General features: G+C 41.6%; 1 long non-coding RNA gene across 1 annotated transcript; it reads left to right on the top strand.

The window, feature by feature from the left end:
- LOC140597938 (uncharacterized) lies at positions 1-26979 on the top strand. The gene is made up of 4 exons (XR_012000005.1): positions 1-527; positions 1577-1691; positions 7059-7101; positions 22657-26979. It is a non-coding gene; the product is annotated as an uncharacterized lncRNA (long non-coding RNA).
- Positions 26980-27916: the final 937 nt, after the last annotated feature.

Below are 27916 nucleotides of genomic sequence, written 5' to 3'. Positions count from 1 at the left end.
GGACAATGCACAGTCCCAAGCCCTGGGTATGTGATAGGAACTGATGTTCTGTTTTCCAAAGATCACTTACGATAAGAATGGGGCACCTAAATCTGAGGCAGCCATTTTGTCAGAAGAGTGAAGTTTGAGCTGTTGCATATGTGGAGGACCTGTGTACCCTCTGGCACCTGCTGATGAAGCTCTCCCCATTGGAGGAAAAGCCAAGAAAAGGTGTGATGCGAAGAGTCCTTGGTGGAGATGAATCTGCAAGTTTCCTTAAATGCCCACCCTGCATGGATGGTTGAAGTCATTTAGCCTGTATTGTAACAATCTGCATTTAAAAAATGCTTCATCAGTTGCAGGTCGTATCTGTAATTATTTGCTCTGAATAGATTGTTTGCTTGATGATCTGATGTCTTCCAGAGGCTTAACACATTCGGCCAAAAGGTACTGCATGGAAAGTAAAGGAAGGATAATAAATCTTGTCCACAATTTGGACACCACTTCACGTTTACACAGTTACTGTACATTTTTGTCAGGGTTGAAAGGTGAGTGGTTGGTTTATTTTACAGTATTTTATGTCTTTTGATAGAAACAAATACATATTAATCTATGAAATGATTTGCATTCTTAAGCTCTACCTCAATGAATTTGTGTAAGGAAGGTGGAATTCCAGTCTGAGAAGGTTTCTCTGATTTTTTTTTTTTTTTTTTGGCTAAAGTTGCCTTAGAGGTGCTCTGGAATGTGAGGAATATCCTGAATGGCATCACTGAGACCCTCTCTTCCCTCTTGTGAGAGTGTGGCTTAGTAGAGGTCTGTAGCTCAGTTCTGGCCAATGAGACATGAATGAAAACTTGCTGGAGGAGGGATTGCCATGGAAGGGTTTCTTAGGTCTTTCAAGAATGGGATACCTTGATGGTATTGAACTGTTTTCCCTTTTGGCTTCTTAGAATGTGAGGCTCATATTTCCAAATTCTCACTGTTGTACTAGGTATGAGGCTTCTTTTAAAATTTTTTCATTTTTTTATGCTGTTTAACTCAGGCCACAGGCCACAGAAAGCATCATGAAGTAAGGGAGAGTTGATCCCCCTGAGGAGGGATGGTGGGAGTATCCCCTCTCATACCCCAAATGGCAAAAAAACAAAAACAAAAATAAAAAAACTGGGTTAGTCATAGCATATCTTCTTCTCTGCTGCACATTAAGTGGATGTGTTCCTTGACCATTATCTGGATGTCCTGATTGGGCCCAGCTCTACCCTCAACCATAGACAAGGAGTGGTCTGTGGGACTACCAGATTTGGAGGCCTGAAGTGTGCAAAGTGGTGGTGCTTGAGTAACTACTCAGATGATGGTAATTTTGTTAGCTCAACTCACCTACACACTTTTTTTGTAAGTAAATGCAATTGTGGTATGTAAAAATACTTATGAAGCATTACAGTAAGAGGAGTTAATGTATAAATCATGCTATATGTAAAAAAATTAACTGTATTCTTTTTAAATTCCTGAACTCAAAGAACTCCTTATCAAGAAAGAAATTGTACCGCACATAGTCCATTAAAATAAAAATTTACTGATCTTGTGATTTTTAATTTCTTAGGCATTGGTGTGCTCTTTCTGTTGGCATGGTGGTCACCTGCTAAATGACACCTTGTGGTTTGACAGGGTATTACATCCAAGTCTTGTATCCATTTTGTTCAACTGATAGTCTTTAGGTGAGTTGCAGTCTTCAACTACAGAACTTCTTCTAAAATTACTAATACTGCTTAAGGTCTTCTTTGGGTTTCTGCTGAACTAAGCAATTACACTAAAATTATTTTCTATATTTTAAAGTGTTTCCTAAGATTTTTTTATATGGCCAAATTCTGTCCTGTTAATTAAGCCATGAAAATCGTTTACTGGAATGTCATGTTTAATTAAATTGAAAATATACTTAAGGCCAAATGAGAGGTGGTGCAGTGTGAAGGTTAAGCATTCTCTGCCTCTGTCATTGAGTAACCAGGTTTATATTTGGACTTTGCTATCCTCTCTGGGGAGTGTCAGCCATAGAGTTGGAACTTCTTGCCATTGATCTGAGCCTGCAGTGGCTCCTAACTCCTGGCCTAAGGATCTGTTATACCAAACTTTTTCTGGTTTTCTCAGAACCTGACAGTGGTTAAAATTTCCACAAGTGGCCATGCAGATAACATCCCAAAGTGGAGAGTGAAAGCCTCTAGGGACCAGATGGGCATGGAGGGCTTGCTTACCTGGCTGTTAGCAGTGCCTCCAAAGGCATACCCACCCCACTGTGCCAATCAGAACACATTCTGGCAGTGGAACAAATAATGGCCTATGGGAGCAGAGTGGTTTGGTTGCTCCCATATGTGTGTGTCAGGATGGTCAGGGATCCCCAGGACCTGGAGGAGTGCATAGGTGAAGCATTGTTAGCCTTTGAGTATCCCTGGGAGCAAGTACAGTCACTTTGGGGCACTTTGAATGTCTTGGGCATCCTTGAATCAGAAGGGATACCAGCTGTGAGATCTTAGAAGTCTCAGATGTGTGAGTTACCCTTTTGTTTCTAGATTATGAAGAAATTCTGGGGATACTGGGAGGGATGTTCCTTGGAAAGCTCAAGGCAGTTGCTCTTGACTAAAATGACAGATAAATTTAACATTTTTAAATCCCTATTGCCCTGCTTATGAAAGCCAGAATATCAATCAAAGGGGTTACAGGAAAGTAAATTAATATTTTTTGAGCATGTAGTATACATAAACTGAGGCTCAGCTGTGTCACTTGAGTTGCCCAAGGTCACACAGTCAATGTGTGCAAGACTGGGGATTTAAATCTAGCTCTGTTGGTTTCAGAATCATTATAGATTAATGTTCAGGAAAGAGGGAAATCTGGTGATAGCTAGAAAACCCTCTAGATTACCATTGATGCTTAGGAAACCACCTTTAACTAACCATTAGAGTTGGGGAGTTCACATCACTCCTCTCTAATCATTTTTTTCCCTCCACTGTCAAGTGGGAATTAAATGACCACAAATAGATGTGTGGCTATGTCTGTCCACATATGTGTTTGCTCTAAAGTGAAAATGGCTTTCTACTTAGGTAGAAAACCTACAGCTTGTGAGTTGCAGAGGTTGCATATCCTACACTCTGCTTCCTGAGCTCCATATTGCATCTCCATCAAGTGAGAAACCACGTCAGGACCAATAAAGCGGGTAAAGGGGAGATAGCACTTTATAAAGCACCAATGTCTGCTTTCAGAATGTCTCAAGAGTCCAAAGAATTGATGGCTAGGTTTCCTTTGCAGAAAGGAAATTCATGAAGCAGCTGTGTTACTGAGGGCAGGGCGAGTGGGCTGCCAGAGTTGTGGACAATATGGGGCTGAGCTTAAATGACAGCTTTTGACATTTCCTGTCTTTGCATTTGGAAATCTTATAGTAAAATCCTATAGCTCTGAAACTGGTTTCTCCTTAGAAACAGTCCAGTGTCCTATGAACTGAAATGGGAGCTAAGAAGTATTTCCAAGGCTGGCCAGTTTCTTTAGGGTCGAGGAGCTGGTAACGAGCGTGCATGAGGGGGCAATGAAAAGCTTTGGTCATTGAGCTAAGCTACGTTTGGTTTAGGATTTGCCATTTCTTGGGCCACTGGATGTATTGGCTGTTCTTTCAGTCTCAGTTGAGCTATTGGTAAGTTCATGACTGTATGTAGAAGGGTAATAATATAATACCCAACTTGAGTATGCTAAATATTCTGTCGTGCTCCCCATTTAGCCAAATCCCTAGCATTTCAGAGTGTAAATACTGGAACAAGGGACAAGGGTGCTGTTCCCCATATAATTTACTTGGCTTGGCCCTGCTCCTCTTGTTCCCAACACAGATGCCACTTCCTCTAAGAAGTTTTCTCAGTTTTCAGGTAATATTGAGAATTCCTATTATTCTCTAAAAACCTTCTTCACACATTCTGTACAATTTTAGTGAAAGAATTATTTATATCTGTTTTAAATCCCTATTATTCAGTGCACTGTGAGACTCCCAGAAAAGAGGGACATACTTGTTTCATCTCACTTAAAAGTGAAAGTATCAGGGTGCCTGGCTGGCTCACTCCGAGACTATGTGACTCTTCATCTTAAGGTTGTGAGTTCAAGCTCCATGTTGGATCTAGAGATTACTGAAAAATAAAAATAAGTTTTTTTTTTTAAAAAGGTGAAAATAGCATTAGTGAGGGGGAGACTCCTGATGCCAGAAGTGTAACTGTTCTGAAAGCAATGGCAATCCTGGGCACCTAGTAGGTTTGGAGTAAAATACTTTGAATGAGTGAATACTTGAGATTTTGTGGAATGTAGTGGAAACCTAAATTTCGTTCAGACTTAAAATGGAGATTTCGGTGTTTGAGCTTGCAAAGGGGGCATGGATGCTATTTTTAGTTAATAATACCCGAAGTCCTGAATTTAGAGTTTTCCATTGCCTTGTAAACCACAACATCTCCATAAAGGATCTTTGCATCAGGAGAATCATGGGTCTCATATGTGAACTTAGAAGTAAAGTAAGGCTACAGATTTTTAGTGATTTTTTTTTAAATTTTGGAGTGTCAGATAACTGGCAGCTGAAATCGAAACAGCTTCAAATGTCACAAAATGTCTTCTTGTAATTCCTCTCAAGCATTAAATGTATTAAACCTTAAAGGCACAGTCTGTATTTCCCAACTCACTGTGACCGCTCTTATTCAAACGGCCTGCCATTAGGATGATTTTCCTCAAACCCTCAAATTAGTTTTTTAGATTAGACAATGGCTAAGAGCAGAGAGTCAAGAACATTCTGTAAGGGGTCAGCTGGTACCGTGACCATAAGATTTGTAGACTTTGTTGAGACCGGCAGGCCCACGACTGCTTGGACACTATGGTATCCTTTGCCTCTGGCCCAGGGCCTGGCATATACTCTGTGCTCAGTAACTCTTGGTGGAGTGATGGAATGAGTATCTGTGCTCACCAGGAATGTTTTAATCAGTTCTGGTGTATAACAAATTCTTGGTGAGGCTTTAGTAAGTCCCCCCTTTTAAAAACTGTTGCTCTCTCCCTGGTTCCTTCCACTTGGCTCTACCCTTGAAGCTCTGCTTCCTTGTTTGCAGACTCAATTATCCTCTACTAACCTGCTGCAAATTTTACTTTGGTACTTTGTTTTGTTCCCTCCTTCTCCCCATCACAAGAACATAAAATACATGAAGGCAAAGGGTTTTTATGTGTTCTATTCACAGCATAGCTACTTAAAATATTTAAGTGAATAAATGAGTGACATTTCTGAATGCCACAGAGGGATAATTGATGCCAGGGTATAAGACCTTAAATAAAACCACAGTTTATATGACTCCAAATTCTTTAACTTGTACAATGGATTTGTGCTATATTTCAAGTAAAATGTATTACATTGTAATATGCTAGTTTTGAAAACAGCGTCTTGTTAATAGCAAAAGCATAGATGGAAAGGTGATTTTAATTAAATATGAAAAACGTTTAAAGTAAAAAGAATGGGATGTCTTTATTCTAGAAGAGTGAAAAAAAACAACCTAATAATTGCCCTTACCACCATTGACTGAATTATTGCTAATATTTGGGGGCATACTCGGTCAAGTTTTTCTCTTGTGTGTAATATTTTCATTGTATTTAAAAACAAACCTACTTTAAACGTTAGGAAGAGCCAGTGTCAATGTTGCCCTTACTAGGTTAAAAGCTCTGTACTAAATGCCTTATTTATACTTATTTATATTGTACAACATCTGATGATGTAAGTGCTAGTATTACCTCATTTTACAGAGGAGGAAACTGAGGCACCCGGAAATTAAATAACTTGGCTGAAGCTTGTGAGTCTAGAACTGGGCCTTGAGCCAAGGCAATCGGGCTCCAGAATCCATGCTTTTAATCACAAATTTCACTGCCTCTATATACTGCTTATGACTGGATTTTTTTTTCTTCTCTCCTATCCCTGAATCAAGAACATCTTCCTAATAGTTCTGTATTCTCTTGCAATGCTACTTGTAAAGGCTAAATAGTGTTTGAGTACTTGAATTATCCAGTTCTTCTATGTAAAAAAAAAAAAAAGTTAGGAATTGTTTGGTTCTTTTTTTTGCTACTATGAATAATGTTACAAAAAAGCAACTTGAAGGTAAATGCACACCTGTATGATGGCTTACTTAGGTTTAATTTCTCCAACTGGTATACAAAGCTCAACATGAGTACATACAGTAATTTAAGGGATTTATAGGGAACAATTTTGAAAAGTATGTTTTTTTTTTTAATACATCTGGAGTATTAGGCAGCTGCCTCATGGGTCTCTTCAAGTGATGTGCACCTGCATTTCCTCTTACCAAATGGTTGTTTCTCCTGAAAATGGTGTTTCTCCTGAAAATGGTACTTGAACCATGTACAAGTGAAAAGGTATTCCTTTTTTTTTTGTTTAAAGATTTTATTTATTCATGAGAGACACAGAGAGAGAGGCAGAGACAGAGGCAGAGGGAGAAGCAGGCTCTATGGTTTAATTAGGAGAGGCTAAGGGAGAGGCAGGCTCCATGGTTTAATTATGTCGGCAGGGAGCCCGACGTGGGACTCGATCACAAATCCCAGGATCATGCTCTAGGCCAAAGGCAGACACTCAACCGCAGCCATCCAAGTTTCCCTGAAAAGGTGTTCCTTAATGGAGGTATTATGTGACTGTGAGAAGAGCTCTGAGTGATAGTGGAGAATTCAGAATGAAAATTGGTAATTCAGGTAAAGACTGAATGAGTAAAGTAAACCATATTTGTATACTTAATGCTCCACGCAGACTAGAGTGTTATTTCAAGCCAAATGGGAAGAATTTGCTTTATGGAGACACAGAGCTAATTAATCTATGTCAAATTATTTTTTAAATACTTGTCTTCTGGATAATTCAAACTCACTGTTGCAGGAATTAATCTATCTCTCCTTATCCATTTGTAACTGTTGACCTGACAAGCGTTTCCTTTTTTTCCCCTTGGTAGTATAAAGTGTTTATGGTGCAAAATTAACATCATTAGACAAAATGTCATGCTTTGGGTGAAAACACTGAACATTTTTACCTCTTACAGTGTCAACCCAAACTCCTGTGATTGATGCATGGTGCAGTTCGGGGTAAGTCTCCAGCTGGTCCAGCACTCCCTTTGCTGATAAACACATAGAGCATGGTTACACCTGAGGCCTGGGGGTCTGTGCACATATGTCCCTATCTGTGTGTATGTGTATATACAAACTTGCAGAATTGGCTGGACAAGAGTGTGCATAAACATTTTTACCTCAACAGCTAGAACTTTCAAAAACATTTCCAATCACTGTAAAATTTATTTGCTACTTAAGCATTTATTGAGCACACCGTGTGTCCATACTATAGTAAATGCTGGAATACAAGGATAAAAGACAAAGTCAGAGTTCATGGTATTCTGGAAACATTAGCCAGGTAAAGAAGGAATTGGAGACCATGTTACGTTGTCACGAATAATAATAATATAGCATTATCATGCATCTGGGAAGGAGAGATTTAGAGCAAATAGCACAGAGCAGGCCTCACTGATATCAGGCCTTGATGAATGCTCATCGGGTAGCCAGGGTGGGAAAGGGTATTTTGGACAGAGAAGAAAATATTTAAAGACACAGTTACAAAATAGCATGAGGTATCAGGAAATTTCAGTCCCCGAGAACTCCTGCAGTCCCAGGAACCTGAGCTCCTGTAGCAGCCGTCCATATTCTGCTTATCCTTGGTCTCCAGAAAGGGACCACTGAATATGTGCAGCCATTGGTCATCTTTGTGTTAAGATTTTAGTACAATGGGAGAAAACTCTGAGTCGGAGATCAATTCTGAGGCTGCTTGGAATTCTATTAGGATTGCTTCATTTGGGGTTAGTCTTGGCTCTGTTTCCCACTTTTCTGAGTGCAGATATTCCCAGAAAGACCTTTATATAGCCTCTGGATCCATCACCAACTGTGCCTGGATCTGTGCCAGCTACTGTGCGGTTTGCACTACATAGTAGTTATGTGCTACATGTTTGTTGCTTGGAGTATTGGATGGTTATAAACAGGAGAGCTAGTACTTGAAGGAACTTTCAAGTCTTCTTGGAGAAATGAGTTAGGAACATGCAAAGGACTCTACTTACAATAAAGAATATGAGTAACTGTTACATGTAAAAGAGATTTAACAAGGTTAGTATAAATTCCAAAAGAAAAGTTAACCCATGCTTCATTAGGATAGACAGGAATACCATGGAGCATCCTTAAATGGGTAGGAATGCTGGATTCTATATGTAGAAAATGGTATACAGTTTAAGTGGGAAGTCTTCAGAGGAGGGGCAAGACGGCGGAAGAGTAGGGTCCCCAAATCACCTGTCCCCATCAAATTACCTAGATAACCTTCAAATCATCCTGAAAATCTACAAATTCGGCGTGAGATTTAAAGAGAGAACAGCTGGAACGCTACAGTGAGAAGAGTTCGCGCTTCTAACAAGGTAGGAAGACGGGGAAAAAGAAATAAAGGAACAAAAGGCCTCCAAGGGGGAGGGGCCCCGCGAGGAGCCGGGCTGAGGCCCGGGCGAGTGTCCCCAGGACAGGAGAGCCCCGTCCCGGAGGAGCAGGAGCTGCACCAACCTTCCCGGGTGGAAAGGCCTCGCAGGGAGTTAGAGCAGGACCCAGGAGGGCGGGGATGCCCTCGGGCTCCCTGGGACAGTAACAGGCACCTGGGCCCCGGGAGAGTGCGCCGAGCTCCCTAAGGGCTGCAGCGCGCACAGCGGGACCCGGAGCAGCTCGGAGGGGCTCTGGGGGCGGCTCCGCGGAGGGGGCTGCGGGCGGGAGCGCGAATCCAACAGCGCAGGCCCCAGAGCACAGGGCGCCGGGACACAGCCCAGGATCCGCCCTCCCCCGGGACAGGCAGAGGCCGGGAGGGCCCAGGACAGCAAGGACGCTCCTGCCCCGAGTTGAGCAGATCAGCGGCCCCGCCCTGGAGCCTCCAGGCCCTGCAGACGGAGAGCCCCGGAGTTACTGCGGGAGCTGATTCCAGGGCTCCAGAGCTGCCCCCCGCCACTGCTTGTTCCTCCTGGGGCCTCACGGGGTAAACAACCCACTGAGCCCTGCACCAGGCAGGAGGCAGAGCAGCTCCCCCAAGGGCTAACACCTGAAAATCAGCACAGCAGGCCCCTCCCCCAGAAGACCAGCTAGAGGCACCAGTTCCAGGGGAAGTCAAGGGACTTAAAGTATACAGAATCAGAAGAAACTCGCACGTGGGTTTTTTTTTTTTCTTTTTGATTTGTTGCTTCCCCCACCCCTTTTTTCCCCTTTCTTTCGTTTTCTTTCTTTTTTCTTCTCTTTTTTCCTTTTTTTTATTCCTTTTTTCTTTTTCCTTTCTCTCTTTTCTTTCCTTCCCTCTCTCCTCTCTTTTTCTCCTTTTCACAATACAACTTGTTTTTGGCCACTCTGCACTGAGCAAAATGACTAGAAGGAAAACCTCACCTCAAAAGAAAGAATCAGAAACAGTCCTCTCTCCCACAGAGTTACAAAATCTGGATTACAATTCAATGTCAGAAAACCAATTCAGAAGCACTATTATACAGCTACTGGTGGCTCTAGAAAAAAGCATAAGGGACTCAAGAGACTTCATGACTGCAGAATTTAGATCCAATCAGGCAGCAGTTAAAAATCAATTGAATGAGATGCTATCCGAACTACAAGTCCTAAGGACAAAGGTTAACGAGGTGGAAGAACGAGTGAGTGACATAGAAGACAAGTTGATGGCAAAGAGGGAAACTGAGGAAAAAAGAGACAATTAAAAGACCATGAAGATAGTTTAAGGGAAATAAACGACAGCCTGAGGAAGAAAAACCTACGTTTAATTGGGGTTCCCGAGGGCGCCAAAAGGGACAGAGGGCCAGAATACGTATTTGAACAAATCCTAGCTGAAAACTTTCCTAATCTGGGAAGGGAAACAGGCATTCAGATCCAGGAAATAGAGAGATCCCCCCTTAAAATCAATACAAACCGTTCAACACCTCAACATTAATAGTTAAGTTTGCAAATTCCAAAGATAAAGTGAAGATCCTTAAAGCAGCAAGAGACAAAAAGTCCCTGACTTTTATGGGGAGGAGTATTAGGGTAACAGCAGACCTCTCCACAGAGACCTGGCAGGCCAGAAAGGGCTGGCAGGACATATTCAGGGTCCTAAATCAGAAGAACATACAACCAAGAATACTTTATCCAGCAAGGCTCTCATTCAAAATGGAAGGAGAGATAAAGAGCTTCCAAGACAGGCAGGAACTGAAAGAATATGTGACCTCCAAACCAGCTCTGCAAGAAATTTTAAGGGGGACTCTTAAAATTCCACTTTAAGAAGAAGTTCAGTGGAACAATCCACAAAAACAAGGACTGAATAGATATCATGGTGACACTAAACTCATACCTTTCAATAGTAACTCTGAATGTGAACGGGCTTAATGACCCCATCAAAAGGCGCAGGGTTTCAGACTGGATAAAAAAGCAGGACCCATCTATTTGCTGTCTACAAGAGACTCATTTTAGACAGAAGGAAACATAGCCTGAAAATAAAAGGTTGGAGAACCATTTACCATTCAAATGGTCCTCAAAAGAAAGCAGGGGTAGCCATCCTTATATCAGATAAACTAAACTTTACCCCGAAGACGGTAGTGAGAGATGAAGAGGGACACTATATCATATTAAGTATGATATCCTCATACTCATACTCCTCATTAAAGAGATCCTTTAAGAGGATCTATCCAACAAGAGGACTTAACAATCCTCAATATATATGCCCCGTGTGGGGGCTGCCAAATATATCAATCAATTAATAACCAAAGTGAAGAAATACTTAGATAATAATACACTTATACTTGATGACTTCAATCTAGCTCTTTCTACTCGATAGGTCTTCTAAGCACAACATCTCCAAAGAAACGAGAGCTTTAAATGATACACTGGACCAGATGGATTTCACAGATATTTACAGAACTTTACATCCAAACTCAACTGAATACACATTCTTCTCAAGTGCACATGGAACTTTCTCCAGAATAGACCACATACTGGGTCACAAATCGGGTCTGAACCGATACCAAAAGATTGGGATCGTCCCCTGCGTATTCTCAGACCATAATGCCTTGAAATTACAACTAAATCTCAACAGGAAGTTTGGAAGGAACTCAAACATGTGGAAGTTAAGGACCAACCTGCTCAAAGATGAAAGGGTCAACCAGGAAATTAAGGAAGAATTAAAAAGATTCATGGAAACTAATGAGAATGAAGATACAACCATTCAAAATCTTTGGGATGCAGCAAAAGCAGTCCTGAGGGGGAAATACATCGCAATACAATCATCCATTCAAAAACTGGAAAGAACTCAAATACAAAACCTAACCTTACACATAAAGGAGCTAGAGAAAAAACAGCAAATAGATCCTACACCCAGCAGAAGAAGAAGAGAGTTAATAAAGATTCAAGCAGAACTCAATGAAATCAAGACCAGAAGAACTGTGGAACAGATAAATAGAACCAGGAGTTGGTTCTTTGAAAGAATTAATAAGATAGATAAACTATTAGCCAACCTTATTAAAAAGAAGAGAAAGAAGACTCAAATTAATAAAATCATGAATGAGAAAGGAGAGATCACTACCAACACCAAGGAAATACAAATGATTTTAAAAACATATTATGAGCAGCTATATGCCAATAAATTAGGCAATCAAGAAGAAATGGACGCATTCCTGGAAAGCCACAAACTACCAAAACTGGAGCAGGAAGAAATAGAAAACCTGAACAGGCCAATAACCAGGGAGGAAATTGAAGCAGTCATCAAAAACCTCCCAAGACACAAGAGTCCAGGGCCAGATGGCTTCCCAAGGGAATTCTATCAAACGTTTAAAGAAGAAACCATACCTATTCTACTAAAGCTGTTTGGAAAGATAGAAAGAGATGGAGCACTTCCAAATTCGTTCTATGAGGCCAGCATCACCTTAATTCCAAAACCAGACAAAGACCCCACCAAAAAGGAGAATTACAGACCAATATCCCTGATGAACATGGATGCAAAAATTTTCAACAAGATACTAGCCAATAGGATACAACAACACATTAAGAAAATTATTCACCATGACCAAGTAGGATTTATCCCCGGGACACAAGGCTGGTTCAACACTCGTAAAACAATCAATGTGATTCATCATATCAGCAAGAGAAAAACCAAGAACCATATGATTCTCATTAGATGCAGAGAAAGCATTTGACAAAATACAGCATCCATTCCTGATCAAAACTCTTCAGAGTGTAGGGATAGAGGGAACATTCCTCGACATCTTAAAAGCCATCTATGAAAAGCCCACAGCAAATATCATTCTCAATGGGGAGGCACTGGGAGCCTTTCCCCTAAGATCAGGAACAAGACAGGGATGTCCACTCTCACCACTGCTATTCAACATAGTACTGGAAGTCCTAGCCTCAGCAATCAGACAACAAAAAGACATTAAAGGCATTCAAATTGGCAAAGAAGAAGTCAAACTCTCCCTCTTCGCCGATGACATGATACTCTACATAGGAAACCCAAAAGCCTCCACCCCAAGATTGCTAGAACTCATACAGCAATTTGGTAGCATGGCAGGATACAAAATCAATGCCCAGAAATCAGTGGCATTTCTATACACTAACAATGAGACTGAAGAGAGAGAAATTAAGGAGACAATCCCATTTACAATTGCACCCAAAAGCATAAGATACCTAGGAATAAACCTAACCAAAGAGGGAAAAGATCTATACCCTAAAAACTATAGAACACTTCTGAAAGAAATTGAGGAAGACACAAAGAGATGGAAAAATATTCCATGCCCATGGATTGGCAGAATTAATATTGTGAAAATGTCAATGTTACCCAGGGCAATCTACACGTTTAATGCAATCCCTATCAAAATACCATGGACTTTCTTCAGAGAGTTAGAACATATTACTTTAAGATTTGTGTGGAATCAGAAAAGACCCCGAATAGCCAGGGGAATTTTAAAAAAGAAAACCATAGCTGGGGGCATCACAATGCCAGATTTCAGGTTGTACTACAAAGCTGTGGTCATCAAGGCAGTGTGGTACTGGCACAAGAACAGACACATAGATCAATGGAACAGAATAGAGAATCCAGAAGTGGACCCTGAACTTTATGGTCAACTAATATTCGATAAAGGAGGAAAGACTATCCACTGGAAGAAAGACAGTCTCTTCAATAAATGGTGCTGGGAATATTGGACATCCACATGGAGAAGAATGAAACTAGACCACTCTCTTGCACCACACACAAAGATAAACTCAAAATGGATGAGAGATCTAAATGTGAGACAAGATTCCATCAAAATCCTAGAGGAGAACACAGGCAACACCCTTTTTGAATTTGGCCACAGTAACTTCTTGCAAGATACATCCAAGAAGGCAAAAGAAACAAAAGCAAAAATGAACTTTTGGGACTTCATCAAGATAAGAAGCTTTTGCTTCTTAGCTTTTGCTTCAAGATAAGAAGCTTTTGCTTCTTAGCTTTTGCTTTAAGATAAGAAGCTTTTTGCACAGCAAAGGACAACAAAACTAAAAGACAACCTACAGAATGGGAGAAGATATTTGCAAATGACCTATCAGATAAAGGGCTAGTTTCCAAGATCTATAAAGAACTTCTTAAACTCAACACCAAAGAAACAAACAATCCAATCATGAAATGGGCAAAAGACATGAAGAGAAATCTCACAGAGGAAGACATAGACATGGCCAACATGCACATGAGAAAATGCTCTGCATCACTTGCCATCAGGGAAATACAAATCAAAACCACAATGAAATACCACCTCACACCAGTGAGAATGGGGAAAATTAACAAGGCAGGAAACAACAAATGTTGGAGAGGATGTGGAGAAAAGGGAACCCTGTTGCACTGTTGGTGGGAATGTGAACTGGTGCAGCCACTCTGGAACACTGTGTGGAGGTTCCTCAAGGAGTTAAAAATAGAGCTGCCCTATGACCCAGGAATTGCACTGTTGGGGATTTACCCCAAAGATACAGATGCAATGAAACGCTTTTACACCTGCACCCCGATGTTTCTAGCAGCAATGTCCACAATAGCCAAACTGTGGAAGGAGCCTCAGTTTCCATTGAAAGATGAATGGATAAAGAAGATGTGGTCTATGTATACAATGGAATATTACTCAGCCATTAGAAATGACTAATACCCACCATTTGCTTCAACGTGGATGGAACTGGAGGGTATTATGCTGAGTGAAGTAAGTCAGTCGGAGAGGGACAAACATTATATGTTCTTATTCATTTGGGGAATATAAATAATAGTGAAAGGGAATAGAGGGGAACGGAGAAGAAATGTGTGGGAAATATCAGAAAGGGAGACAGAACAAAAAGACTCCTAAATCTGGGAAATGAACTAGGGGTGGTAGAAGGGGAGGAGGGCGGGGGTGGGGGTGAATGGGTGACGGGCACTGAGGGGGGCACTTGATAGGATGAGCACTGGGTTTTATTCTGTATGTTGAATACCAATTTATTCTGTAAATTGAATACCAATAAAAAATAAATTTATTTAAAAAAAAAGTAGTATGTTTTCAAATAGGACATTGATGAACTACAATTATGTCAGGAGGGTCAAGCCAGATAGAGCACTGTCTCTTTGACTACTTTCTTAGGATAAATGTATGAGCATCTGATTACTGGGGCAAAGATACTGAGCCCTTTTATACCATTAATACATAGTGGAATGTGCTTTCCAAATAGCTATGCCAATATACTCAGTTGCAGTACATAAATGCATGTGGTTTATCATAATTTTGCTAGAGTTGTTACCATCATTTTTAAAGGTTTTTTTTTAAAGATTATTTATTTATTTGAGAGAGAGAGGGGGAGAAGCAGACTGACAACTGAGGAGGGAGCCCAATGCACAGCCCCATCCTAGGACCCTGGGATCCTGAGCTGAGCCAAAGGCAGATGCTCAACTGACCAAGCCACCCAGGTACCCCAAAAGTTGTTTTTTAAGGGGGCAATTTAAGAAGGTCTCATTCTCCTTGTAATTTGTGTTTCTTTGTTTACTAGTGAAGTTAAACAATTCTCACTTTGTTTAATAGTATTGTTTTGTATTGTATGAAGACATTTTCCTGCTGGTACTGTGATCCAGAAGGAGGACAGGAAAAGATTATTTTGCAAATGGAGAAAGAGTGGAGAGACAGATGGAAAACACTGGTGTCACATTAGTTATGTTGCGTTTTATTTTATTTTTGGTAGCAAGTGAGAGGAAACCTCACTTGAAAAAGCTTAAATAAAAAAAAGGACATTTAGTGGTTTACCTAATTGAAAATTCCAGACAGTATATTTGGCTTCAGTTGTAGCTCAGGACTCCATTAAGGTCACCAGGATCCATTTCTGGGTTCTGGGCTTTGCGTTTTGATGTTGTAGTCCTATATTCAAATAGGCTTTCCACCAGTGGTGGTTATGTGGCTGCCGCAGATCCCAGCTTCAGATGGCAGGGCGTGTTTCTCCATTTCCCTGAGCTAGACTGGATCCCCTGAACCTCCTGAAGCACTCACACCAGGAGAATGTGGTATTCTGATGGGCTCAGGCCTGTGGCAACTGCTCCTCTGTTAGGCCGAATTGGTATTTCATGCTAAGTGATGTCAGAGAAGATGTGGATTCCCAGAGGTGAATGGAAGTTAAAGGATTCCACCTGTATGACAGAGCCATTGTTGGGGAAAGATGGAGTTTCAGGAGAGCATCTGCAGTGGGGGTTACAGGTGAAATTCAAGGGCCCCAGGATAAACTTCTGTGGCAGTGTGTGGCCTCCAGCTGAGCCTGATGAACCTGAACCCTTCCAGTGCGTGAGAGTAGGGCTGCCATGATTCTCCCAATGCCCAGACTCTTCCCTAGTATTTTAGCTCTCCAGGATGTGTTTAATTTCCTTCTTTTGCTCCTCTTTCCTTGGAAACAGAAGCCTACAGAACTTGGAGGTGGCAGTCTATAAGCTATGGTCCCTTAGCAGTGGGTGTGCCTATATTCTCAGCTTGGTGATAGTGGGGCTGGGACTCTACTGACCACATTTCTCACATGGCTACTTGGGAGACTCCTCTAGTGGGGGAGAGGGGCCAAGAAGGTATGAAGCTGGAGGGAGAAGAAGACCCTTGCTCTTACCTATTGGTGTAACACAGCAGCGTTTCTTCACTTTGCCAGTAACAGTTCTAGGGAGCAGCAGTTGGTTCCAGTCTGTTGGCCTAACACTGCCTCTGCCTGTGTCATGGTGGCCTCTTGGAAACCTCTTCTCCTGTCAGCCAGCTTTTCTTTGGAAGTCTAAATAAATCCCTCCTCTGCTGAATCTTCTCACCTTGTGACTTCGCAGCATCCTCTCCTCAGAGAGTTGGATTGGAACTCTACAGTGCCCCTCCACTCAGCTCACACATTTTGGTAGTGCCAACTTCCCTTTGCTTCTGCGCCCTTGAAATGGTAACTGCTTCTGGCAGTTACTACATTGATAACTCCATGTCTCCTTTTGGTCTTTGTTTTTCCAACATTTTACTAATAATTGTTTCATGAAGGTTCATGGAAAGATGTTAAAATAACTGGTGCTGTTTGTTTCCTGAGTAGACCCTGGACAGAAGTAGTCCCAGTCTACCTGCATAGTCTAACCATCGTTCATAGTAAGCCTGAAGAAAATCATGCTGATGGAGAATTAATACTGGCTTCCTATTGCTCTTAAGATAACGTCTGAGTGCTCAGGCCCTGCCTGAATTTATAGATGCTTCTCTTGCTGTGCCTGGCTTGCCCCTTCAGTTCTTGGCACATAGAACTCTTTTAGGTTCTTCTGGTGTTCCCTTGCCTATCACCTTCAGACCATTGAATGGACCATTCCTTCTGCCAAGGACACTGAGAACTTCCTTCTTTCTTCTGGATAACTCTCTCCTGTCTTTCAGATGCCAGCAGAGGTGTCATTTTCCTTGCAAAGGCTTTTTATTGACTTCTCCCCCATTTCCATATATCCTGTACTTTGTCCCTGCAGGCATTCCTTTAACTGTTAAATTGCCCATCTTCCCCACTGGGTTGTAGGCTTCTTACAAGCGGTACCTGGAATTTCATATGTAGCATAATGAATATTTGTCCAGGACTTCCTTAGAAAAATCTCAGTGCTTGCTTTTTACTTTCTTGGAGCAAGGACAAAAATACAGCTACCATTGCTGCTGACGCAAGTTGTGCCCTACGTGATTACCAAGGGTTTCATCTCCTAGTCAAAGGACAAGCTAATGTTGTGAAAATTGCCAAAGTGGGACTCAAGGGCAACAAACAAGATGCCTTAAAGACCCGAGATGTCTCTGAGGCTGCCATGTGTCACTCTAGTGATGGAGGTGAACAGAGATCAGCTATTGATTCACCAGGTTAAAAGCCTTCCCATCACCCTCAGCCGCTGAAGGCGTTGTGTCAAAGATAAGCAGCAGAGGAAAATGAAGCCTTGTCAAGTCTTCACACATACGGTTTCCGGATGCTGCTGAGAGGCATTGGATCAGAGGGGAAGACTGAACGTGCCTGCTTTCCTGGGGCTGCGCCATGTGATGAAGAAACAGAACCTGTGGAGCTGAAACTTTGTTCTAATCTCAGTATTGTCAGTGGCATTAGGGACCTGGGTGAGATGGGGTGATGATTAATTTGTAAAATGGAGCCGATAGCCTCTCTTTGACTTGATTTATTGCATTGAGGAGAACTAAAAGAAATAACTGATTGCAAAGTCCTGTGCACAGAATCAGGAAATCTTGGTAGTATGTGGGAAATGGTTGGATTGGCAGAGCTGATCCCATTCATTCATCTGTTCAAAGACATCACTGAAGGTTTCTTGAATGCTAGTGATACATAAGAAGATACATTTAATAGTCTTTATTTCCTGGAGTTTTCACTAGGAGGAAAAGATGTAAAAAGATAACAAATGAACAGAAGAAATGACATTATTGTCAGTTGCCTTGACATTGTTCTTTATAGCGTTTTTTTCCCCCCCTGATCGAGGATTCTAGTCCAGGATCACGCTTTGAGTTTGGTTGTCATGTCTCTTTAGTTGTCTTTTCTTTAGAATAGTTTCTTGGCCTTTCCTTGACTTACATGGCATTGACATTTTGAAGAGTCTGGGCCAATTGTTTTGTAGGAGGTCTCCCAGTTCAGGTTTGTCTGATTATTTTCTGACAATGTGCTTTTTAGGACCATGCAGCCAGCAAATGGCACAGTTAAGACTGACCTCATGTCTTGTACACATGCCTTTTAAATCTGCTGGGAGGCCCAGAGATCACAGGACCCTGTGGCCCCAACCCCAGAAGAGCCGTCCTGGTGACACAGCCAGCTTATGAAATAACAGCAGCTCTGAAATGGTAATAACCAGCGAGGATACCGCCTTCCCAGTTAAACCTGGCTATTTGCTTGGTTGTCATTTAGTACCTCCAGGTCTGAGTGACAATTTAAAAAAAAAATCCAGTTATTTTATTACTTCATTTTGTCTTCATCTCAAGGTGACAATTTGTCCTGTTTTAATAGAGCAGACGGGAAAAACATTAGGAAAATTAGACCAAATGTGGTTAAAATGCCATGAGACAATTTCAGTTCTATTATGATGTTTTTCAAAACTGTAGGACATTGAACAAAATGCACTAAAATTAAAAAAAAAACTTTTATTTGGAAAATTCTTTTTAAAAGCTGAACAATTGATGCAGCTAATCTATAATTTACCCAAATATTGGGTACTTTATTATATTGGCATGCTAGGAGTTAGCTCACTAAATTTTCTCAAAGAAATGAGGGAGACAAAGAAGCAAGTAATTGGTGTTCTGAGCCCATGTTCTACTTTCCATTTCATGAATTGGACCTCAAGTACATTTAAAAATTTGTCTAGATGTTATTAAAAAAAATGTCCAAACCAGCCCTAAATGAACTCTGCCATTTCTCAGCCTTTTCACTTCTAGTTGAGCCTTATTTATTTTTTTTCTTTTGTCCTTAGAGCAGATGAAGAGGATATCTCTAGGCATGTCTGGAGGAAGACCCTCCCCACATTTAGCTCTTGTTGCCACAGCATCAGCGTGTGGTAAGGAGTGAGCCATGAGGGAAAATATTCCAGGTATTTCTGTCCCACTGGTGAACAGTGATGAGGATGTGTGGGCTGTTTATACCATAAACATTTATTCAAAACCACCTATGGAACACACCATTAAATGCAGACACCATGCTGGGTACTGGATTTATTTATTTTTTTTTTAAATTTTTATTTATTTATGATAGTCACAGAGAGAGAGAGAGAGAGAGGCAGAGACACAGGCAGAGGGAGAAGCAGGCTCCATGCACCGGGAGCCCGACGTGGGACTCGATCCCGGGTCTCCAGGATCGCGCCCTGGGCCAAAGGCAGGCGCCAAACCACTGCGCCACCCAGGGATCCCTGGGTACTGGATTTAACAAATGAATAACTCAGTCATGGCTCCCACCCTCAGAGAAATTAGTCCTAACTAGGTATGTGGGGCATTCATGATGTGACTGTGTAGGCTAACCACAGGATGCTAGAGGGTGCAAAATCAGGCTTGGAGGGAGGTAGACTGGGCAGGCTTAAATGTGTATTTGGCTCGTTGACTGCTACGTTTATCTCATGGAAAAAAACAGAGGCAGATAAGAGTTAGTTTGGCTTGCTCAAAAGTTAGGTGTCTTCATGCTGTCCATTCACTTTGAACTTGGAAAATTAATGACCAAGGTCATTAATTCAAAGAATGGTGATAACAGGGACATGGGTGATGAGAGAAATCAAATAGTTTTTCTGGATTCTTCCTCAGAAAAGTCCAGAGGAGATTGCTCAGAATTCTGAGACAGAAGTTGTCGGGGAGAGGGGTGTGGGTGTGCAGGACTCCTTCCCCTTATGAGCAAGTGGCTTTCCATCTTTCTCCATATGCTGAGTCTCTTGCCTTTTCTAGTGATGATTATGTGTATTTATTATAGATAATTGTTGTCTGGTCTCTGTCTTTCTTGATTGTTTGGTTAATATATATAACTTCCATCTGTACGCTCAGTTTTTCACAACTTGTGAAATGGATCTGAGATCGTAAGGATTGTAGTTGCTTTGTAGTAACTGATGATGGTAGAAAGAAATGGTGAGGCAGCTTCCAGTGTGATGTTTATCTTCCCAATTCTTACTGTTGCTGAGAAGGCTTCTGAGAAGTGCTGTCCAAGTGGAGACTTGAGGCATGATGACAGGAAATGTGTTCTAGATAGCAGGCAGAACTTGGAAAGACCTGGAGACCAGAGAGCACATTCTGGATGACTTCAGAGACACTGAAGGAACAGGGCACAAGTGAGAGATGGGGTTGGAAAGGGCTGTAAAGCTTTGGAAGCATTCCATCTAACACTTCCATCTCTTAGGGACCATGGGGAGTTATGGAAGGCGTATGGGGATGTAAAGTGCTAGAATCAGATTTACATGACAGAAAGAACACTCTGGCAGCTGGAGGGTGAAAGTACTAGTGGGGCAAAACTGGGAGCAGAGAGACCAATTGGGACACCTGGACGAGGCGGCCAAAGGATGACAACTATGTGGGAAGGGAGACCAATATTTTGGGATGAATTGGATGTGGAGAATGAGGGGGAGGAGGAATCAAAGATGAACAGCCCAACCTTGTACCTCAGCCTTGCTCTTAGACTTTGAAGCTTCCCTGTGTCCTCAGTTCTTGCTAATATGATGACCTCAAAGATTGGCACTGACCTCAGGCCCCATGAGTACCTGTTTGTGCCCTGGTGGCACCGACAGTCCTCATGGCTACAGTCTGTCCTCTACATGTTGTTGCTGCTTACCACCTGGGCCCAGGCTTGGTCCTCCAGCACTTGCTCTGTCCTGGGTGTATAGTCACCGGGTATCACGGTGCTTCAGAGCACAGGCTCTGTGATCTGGTTTCACATCCTGGCTCTGCAGTTACTTTTTTAGTGTGACCTTTGGTTACTCACTGAATCCTACTTGTTAAAATAGCAGAGCTCTTGAGGCCAGGAGGATGAGCTGAAGGCTTACACGAGAGACACAATATGGCGTACAGACAGCACAGAATAAAGGCTGACCAAGGAGAAGGAGACAAGTAAGAACTATTACTAGGGAAGGTGATGTGGTTTATTTAGTTCTACAGTCTTCACTCTTGACACCACACAGTTGGAAAGCAAATGGCCATTTGGGTTCAGAGGAAAAGGAAGAATGTGAATGAGGCATGCTGAGAGTCCTCCTTGACCACGTGAAAGTTCTGACTCTAGAACCTTGGACTGGAACCAGAGCCAGACATGGGCCTCCTGCAGGGAGGCTTAGCCCTTTTCACAGTGGTTTCCTTCTCTCTGCTTAATTTTCTTCTTCTTGTCTGTGTCTTCCAATACCAGTCTTGTTAGCTCTCCTCCCTCCCATGCAACTGTTGTCTCTCTGCCACTTTTCACTAGGTAGCTTCTCAAAGCTTTAGAAGCCTTCAAAAGGCTCACTAGAAGTTTCTAAAAGCTTCTAAAGAGCAGAAGAAGCTTCTATAGGCTGGCTGTAGAAGTTGACATTGGCTGAGGAGTGTTTTGCTTCTGGGAATGAAACCTCTAAGAAACGTTGGATCATTCTGCCTGAAAAACTGGCATATCCCTGAGTAAAATTCACCCATCATTGTAATCATAACAGTAACAATACCTGTTGGCATCAGTTCTATTGGTTCTATACAGTCAGCATTTATTGTGACCGCTAGTGGCTAAGCAGCATCTTTTCTGATCCATTAGCTTCCATGGTTAGCCGGTGGTTACGAGTTGACTTGTCTACCATTCAAATTAATACCTTGTAGCCCTAACCCCTAGTACCTCTGAATGTAACTGTGTTTGGAAATAGGACCTGTAAAGAGGTGATTAAGTTAAAGCAAGGCCTCTAGAATGGGCTCTAATCCAATCTGACTGGTGTCCGTCTAGGAAGAGGAAATGTGGATACAAAGACTCCAGGGATATGTGTGTACACAGAAGCGACCACCATTTTCTCACTGTGGTCATCTGCAGGTCAAGGAGCAAAGCCTCGGCAGAAACCAGCCCTGCCAATGCCTTGGTGTTGGACTTTACAAGCTCCAGAGCTGTGAGGAAATAAATTTCTGTTGTTGAAGCCACCTAGTCTGTGGTATTTCCATGACAGCCTTAGCAAACTCCTATACTAGTGTGATCTATTTTAGACTCTCATGTCTGAAAATAACAATTGTACTGTAGAAGTGCTGTACACTCTAGAGGTAATGTGATAACACCGTGATATCTTTAGGTTTTATCTAGCTTTATTGTTCCCATTTTTGCAAATGAGGGAACTGAAACTTGCAGAGGGAAATGACCCTCCTAAAGTCTAAGTCACAGAACTAGAAGGGGAACAGGATTGGATCTAAATAGAAGTCTTTGGACACCTGTGCCTGGGTTCCTAACCACTGTCCTATACCGCCAAAAAAAAAAATGCTGGTCCGAAAAAAAATAATAAAAAAATAAATAAAAATGCTGCTCTTCTCTGTTCTCCTTCCCCCCAAAATAAATAATGCCCCTTATTTTTCTCTGTGGCTCTCTGTTTCTTTATTCCAGAGCACTAGCTATGGTTAGTAATTATAAATTTAATTCTCTGATCATTTTTTCAATTTCTACCTTCTCTTCTAGGCTCATAATGTAGCTCTGTTCTTATAATCACAGAAGATGGCATTGGTATTGGAACGAACCTCTTGCTTTCTCTGCCAGGTGACAGGCAGCCAGCTCTTTGCATATGGTGAAATGATCAACCTCCGTGGGCATTGGCAAGTAACCGGAACTACTGCTGGGCTCTTCAATTTATACCTTAATACTGTCCACATGTGGCTTCAGGAGTGGCATGCATCCCTTAACCTTCCCACATGGTGAACACCAGCGTCTACACTGCTTGCCTCTGCTATCATGAAGGGCCCTGCCTAAGCCCATGTTCTGGGACTTGTTTTTCCATTTTGTAATGTGCTTTAAGGCAGGAAGCTGTGAGCCACCTGATGCCACATGGTAGCTTTGCTTTTCCTGACTTTCCACTCTTTTAACACATTGTGGGTGAAGTGGTAGCTGCCTATTTTAGGAATAATGGAGTCTAAAAAAATGTAGCCCAGTCTATTATACCAGATTGTGGCTCTTCAATGAACAAGATCACAGCAGACACTTTTTTAGGGGTCAGACTGTGTTAATCACCTACTTCAGCCAATGTAATGTTATGATGAGAGTCGGTGTTATTTTCACAGTGATATTTCCCATCAGAGGTGACAATACCGTGTGCGTTCTCCCATAATCCAAACTGATAGAAAAATTCTATATACTTCCAAGGTCCGAATTTCATAAAGAGGGATTTTTTTTTTTCTTGATGGGGCTTTTTATTTTTAGTTTCCCTTCTCTGTCCTCTACTTGCTTTTTTTTTTTTTAGCATCATTTAATACTTTCAAAAAGAATGAATAGTAGTCTACTTTTTTGTATTCTAGACACAACCCCTGCATAATTCTATTGAATTCTTTGTTGGTCTTTTTTCCCCCCCAAGTTATGGTTTTAAAAATAATCTAGAACTAATTTGCCTAATGAATATGCAATTATTTCGAGAGTCTTTTGAAGTTTTTGAAAACCTTCAGTCAGCATCTTTCTGGGACATGGTGATGAATGTAGCATCAGGCACTTAGAAGCCGTCTCTAATTTGGCATGAGCAGGTATAATTTTTGCACATTTCAAAGCTGGGCACAACACAGTCACTTAGTCTGTACTTACTACCGTGGTTAGCTCATATTTTCTACGTAGCCTAGTTCCCTCTGCTGGTAGACTGGACGAATCCTTGCTGCTGGGGCGCTTGTGGGGTTAAAATAGAAATCAGGTGGGACAGTGATGACAATATGCAGGAGGGAAGGTGGAGCCATTGGGTAGAGTCACTGCTTGGGCCAGGACTCGCTAGTAATGCCTCCTATTGGTAGTGTGCTTATCTCTCATACTATGCCCTCCCTACATCTTAGTGGTCACTCAGCCATAATCCAAGAGCAAGGGGATCTTAGCTCTGTTACAGAGGTAAGGAAAATCAAGGTTGGAGAGGTTAAGAAAACTTTCCAGGATCACGCAGGAAGTAGGTGCAGAGCCTGTGTTTGTTTGTTTGTTTGTTTTTAAGATTTTATTTATTTATTCATGAGAGACACAGAGAGAGGCAGAGACACAGGCAGAGGGAGAAACAGGCTCCATGCAGGGAGCCCGATGTGGGACTCGATCCTGGGACTTGGGGATCACGCCCGGAGCCTAAGGCAGATGCTCAACCGCTGAGCCACGCGGGCGTCCCCAGAGGCGTCCCCTGTGTTCTTCAACATGTTTTCTGGGTGAGGCACTATGCCATGCAATTTGGGAAATAAGGACATGAGCTTGATCCAGATCCAACTCAATGTTTATTATCTTCTGGTAGAAAGAGGACAAAACAGCATGATAGGTAGCCAAGAAGATTCAGAAAAGAGACAAGATAGAGGGCTGTGTCATGGAAGCAGGAGCAAAGGAAAGGGAGAAAAATTTTAGCCCAGTAGAGATAAAATCTGTCCTCTGAGGGGGACTCATGTGCAGAAGTGTTTGCTCATACCTCCCTCTTTGCTGCCTACCATGCGCATTGTGTTTTGGAAAATGGCTCCTGGACAGAATTTTTCAGTAATTGTTTTTGACCTGGGAAACCAGTTTCCTCCTGTGTACTTTTTCTTTTTTTCAGTACCTCAGTAAAGAAGCCAGCTGGGCTTTCTCCAGTGCTGAAGGAGGCAAAAGCTTCCCAACCCCAACTGTGGGATTCATTAGCCTCTGCTGTCAAATTGCTGTGATCATGAGCGTGTGAAAGACACAGTGCCTTCCCAGTCCTAGCCAGGGCACAGGCCGTCCTAGTCCCCCACAAAAGTGCACAGGCCTTACTTTCGAGTGCCGGAACATGACATCTTGTGAACTGTTGCCTTCCGATGGAATTGCTTTTGTTTGCTCATCAAATGGAATAAAGTGATTTCTCCCATGTTCAGTCTGTGTTATACACTTTTTTTTCTTGCCCCCTGTGAATATCAGTGCTTTTCCAGTTGCAGGTAACAGAAACGGTCTAACTAGCTTAAGCAGACCAATGAGAATTTATATTAAGAATCTAAGGGACTAGACCCAGGAACAGAAAAATCAACAGAAGCCAAGGCAGTTACCCTCTTGGTAATTCTGTCTCTTGTAGGTTACATGGATTTGTGTTTCTGGTTGTTTCTTCATATATGTTTACCTTTCCCCCCTCCCAGCCAGTTGGTTGTTATCATCTATTCGTGGCGGAAGAAGGCATTTCATAATTCCCAAGTGTCCATCTTCTCAGTTTGAGATACCAAAAGAAGCTACCAGGTTGGGTCTTATCACCCATGGTGGTGGGGTCATGTGATATGGACATGATTTCAGGCCTTCACTTTCCCCAGCCCCAATGGGTGGGGTGGATTTGGCAGAAAAAGAATTAGTCAAGGAACAGGCAGTCACAAGGTAATTGCATATTTATGTGTAAGTAACGTTACCTAATTTTATATTTGCTGAGGAGTCAATATGGCATAAAAACTGTCCGTAGTAGGGCAATGCCTATGTATGTTCATTACTTCCTTTTTGGGGGAACAGTGGAGTTCCCTTGAGCTGTACAAAGACTAGAATTGATGAAGATATTCCTAGAAATCAGGCAGAAATGCACTGCTGAGAGAGAAGGCGGAGATGTTTTGAATTAATTAGGTTAGTTTATAATATTCATATGTACAAGATAATTGCTTAGGCATTCCCATCAAAGTTTGAAGATTTGAGTAGTTCTAACTGGCATTGGGGACCTAAAATTCCTTTTTTGTCTCATGCCTCTTCTGCAGGGAATTCTCTGTGATGTCCCAAGGCAAAGGTGATCTTTCCTTCCTCCAAATTTCTGAGAGACTTTGTCTTTCTTTTTTTTTTTTTTTTGAGACTTTGTCTTTCTTGATTCCCTGTACTTGTGTGTCTGCTCTTAACTGCCTGATAGATTGTTGCTCGCTGAGAACAGTATCTGTCTTATTTTATGGTCTCTAAGGTTATAGTGCCTCATACATAGTGGATTCCTAAATCCTACATCCTAAATATGTCAGTGACTCATAGCAAACCAGACCAACTGATAATTCAAAACTCCTCGAGTCAGATTCTTCAACTGGCCAATTAATTAATTAATGAAATAAAAATACTAGTACCAACAATGTGCCTAGTACTGTGCCTACTAGTATGTAAGTGGCTTTATACTTTATTCGCTAAGACCTTAGGAAAGGTCTTAATGTGAGTCTCAGGGGCTCATCCTCAAACTGGGGGTAAGAGAAGAGGAGTAATGACACTTTGCTTGTGGGATGACTATCAAGGCAGGAAATATACTTAGGATTCACCAAGCACACAGTAATCTTGTTTTGTGGTGAGTTTAATTGTAGTTACTACTTACTGTGGTTGGTATGAATTGTCTTGCATAATTCTCAAGTGCCAGAAAAGTCACCTTTTATTATTTCTCTGAGTGATACTGCTTTTTCTGATCTATGCATTTTTCTAGGGAGATCATCCATTTCAGTTGTATTCTAGAGGGTTCTTACCCTTCTAAGGGTGTGAAAAAGTCTCTGTAGATTCTCTGCATTTGGGAAAAGCTCTCTAGGCCTCTGCCTATTTTGCTCACCACTGATGAACTTGCTCAAGCCCTTCTTGGTCCATGAAGGTGAGAACATCTGCATCTTTTTGGCTTATTTTAGGTTTGAAGATGTCTGGCCATGGTTCCCAGGGCTACAACTTAGGTTCTCTATTTCCCTTGGCTGAGAAGTCTTCCAGTTTGTTGGTTTGACCATTCTCTCTGCCCATCCCCAAGTATAAAAGCCTAAGGCAAGGCAGGAAAGTGTTTTTGAGGAATTTGGCAACTTTTGCTTTAGTTTCTGAAAGACAAAAATTGTAGTCATCCTTTAATGCAAAAAAAAAAAATTCTAAGCTCTTTCCTTCTTGATGTTTGTGAGAGAAAATGGCATTCACTCTTCACATCTTCCTACAGCAATCAAATAAAAATTAATGCCTCAAAAGATTATCCAGTGCCATTCTTCCCAATTCTCATCATGCTGAAGTCTGACCAGTCATCCTTTTATTCTTGAATATAGAACTTGCCTCAGAATGTTGTGTTTGCAGTTTCCTTTACTTGGAACATTGTCTCCACCGGTTCATAATTGAGTTCTTTCTCATTATGTAGAATCTTAGATGAAATGTTAATATCTTCACAGGAATCTTCCAGAATACCCTTTCTGAAGTAGAGATCACTGCAAATAACAGCCAATTACATCACTGTATCATGTTATCTTCAAAGAAGTCATCATCACTTTGACTTATGTTACTAGCTGTCTCTTTTGTGCTAGGGTGTAGTTTCTCCAAGGGCAAGGAGAATGTACCATGTCTTATGTACCATGGTTTCTTCAGCACAATGCCTGGCCAATATCAGGTACTTAGGAAATAGTTGTTGAATGAAAGAATTATCCTCCCAATGGTGAAGCTAATGGCAGTGAAGAAGTTGATGAAAGAGATATGACATAGTTTAAATCATCTACAAACAAGTACTATCTTAATATTGAAGAAATAATTTGAGAATAAACCCAAGGGTTGAGAGGAGAATCTTGGAGAGGTGGGGTGGCATGTATATACACACACACACACATACACATATACACCTAAATAAAAGTTCTTAAGTTCTCTAAGTTTTCAGGCTTGTATTAATAACATTAAAGGTAGATATAAGATCTTCATGTTTATCAAAAGGGGATATGGATGTTAAAAACTTGGAATATTGGTTTAAATTTTAGTGCCAGAGTAAGTTTTGTGCTAACTCCATGAGAATTACTGGCAACTTGATAAAAATAGAGGTTGAAGAACACCA

This window comes from Vulpes vulpes, chromosome 2, assembly GCF_048418805.1.
Source record: "Vulpes vulpes isolate BD-2025 chromosome 2, VulVul3, whole genome shotgun sequence".
Lineage (NCBI taxonomy): Eukaryota > Metazoa > Chordata > Mammalia > Carnivora > Canidae > Vulpes > Vulpes vulpes.
This window is presented reverse-complemented; position numbering and strand designations above follow the sequence as displayed.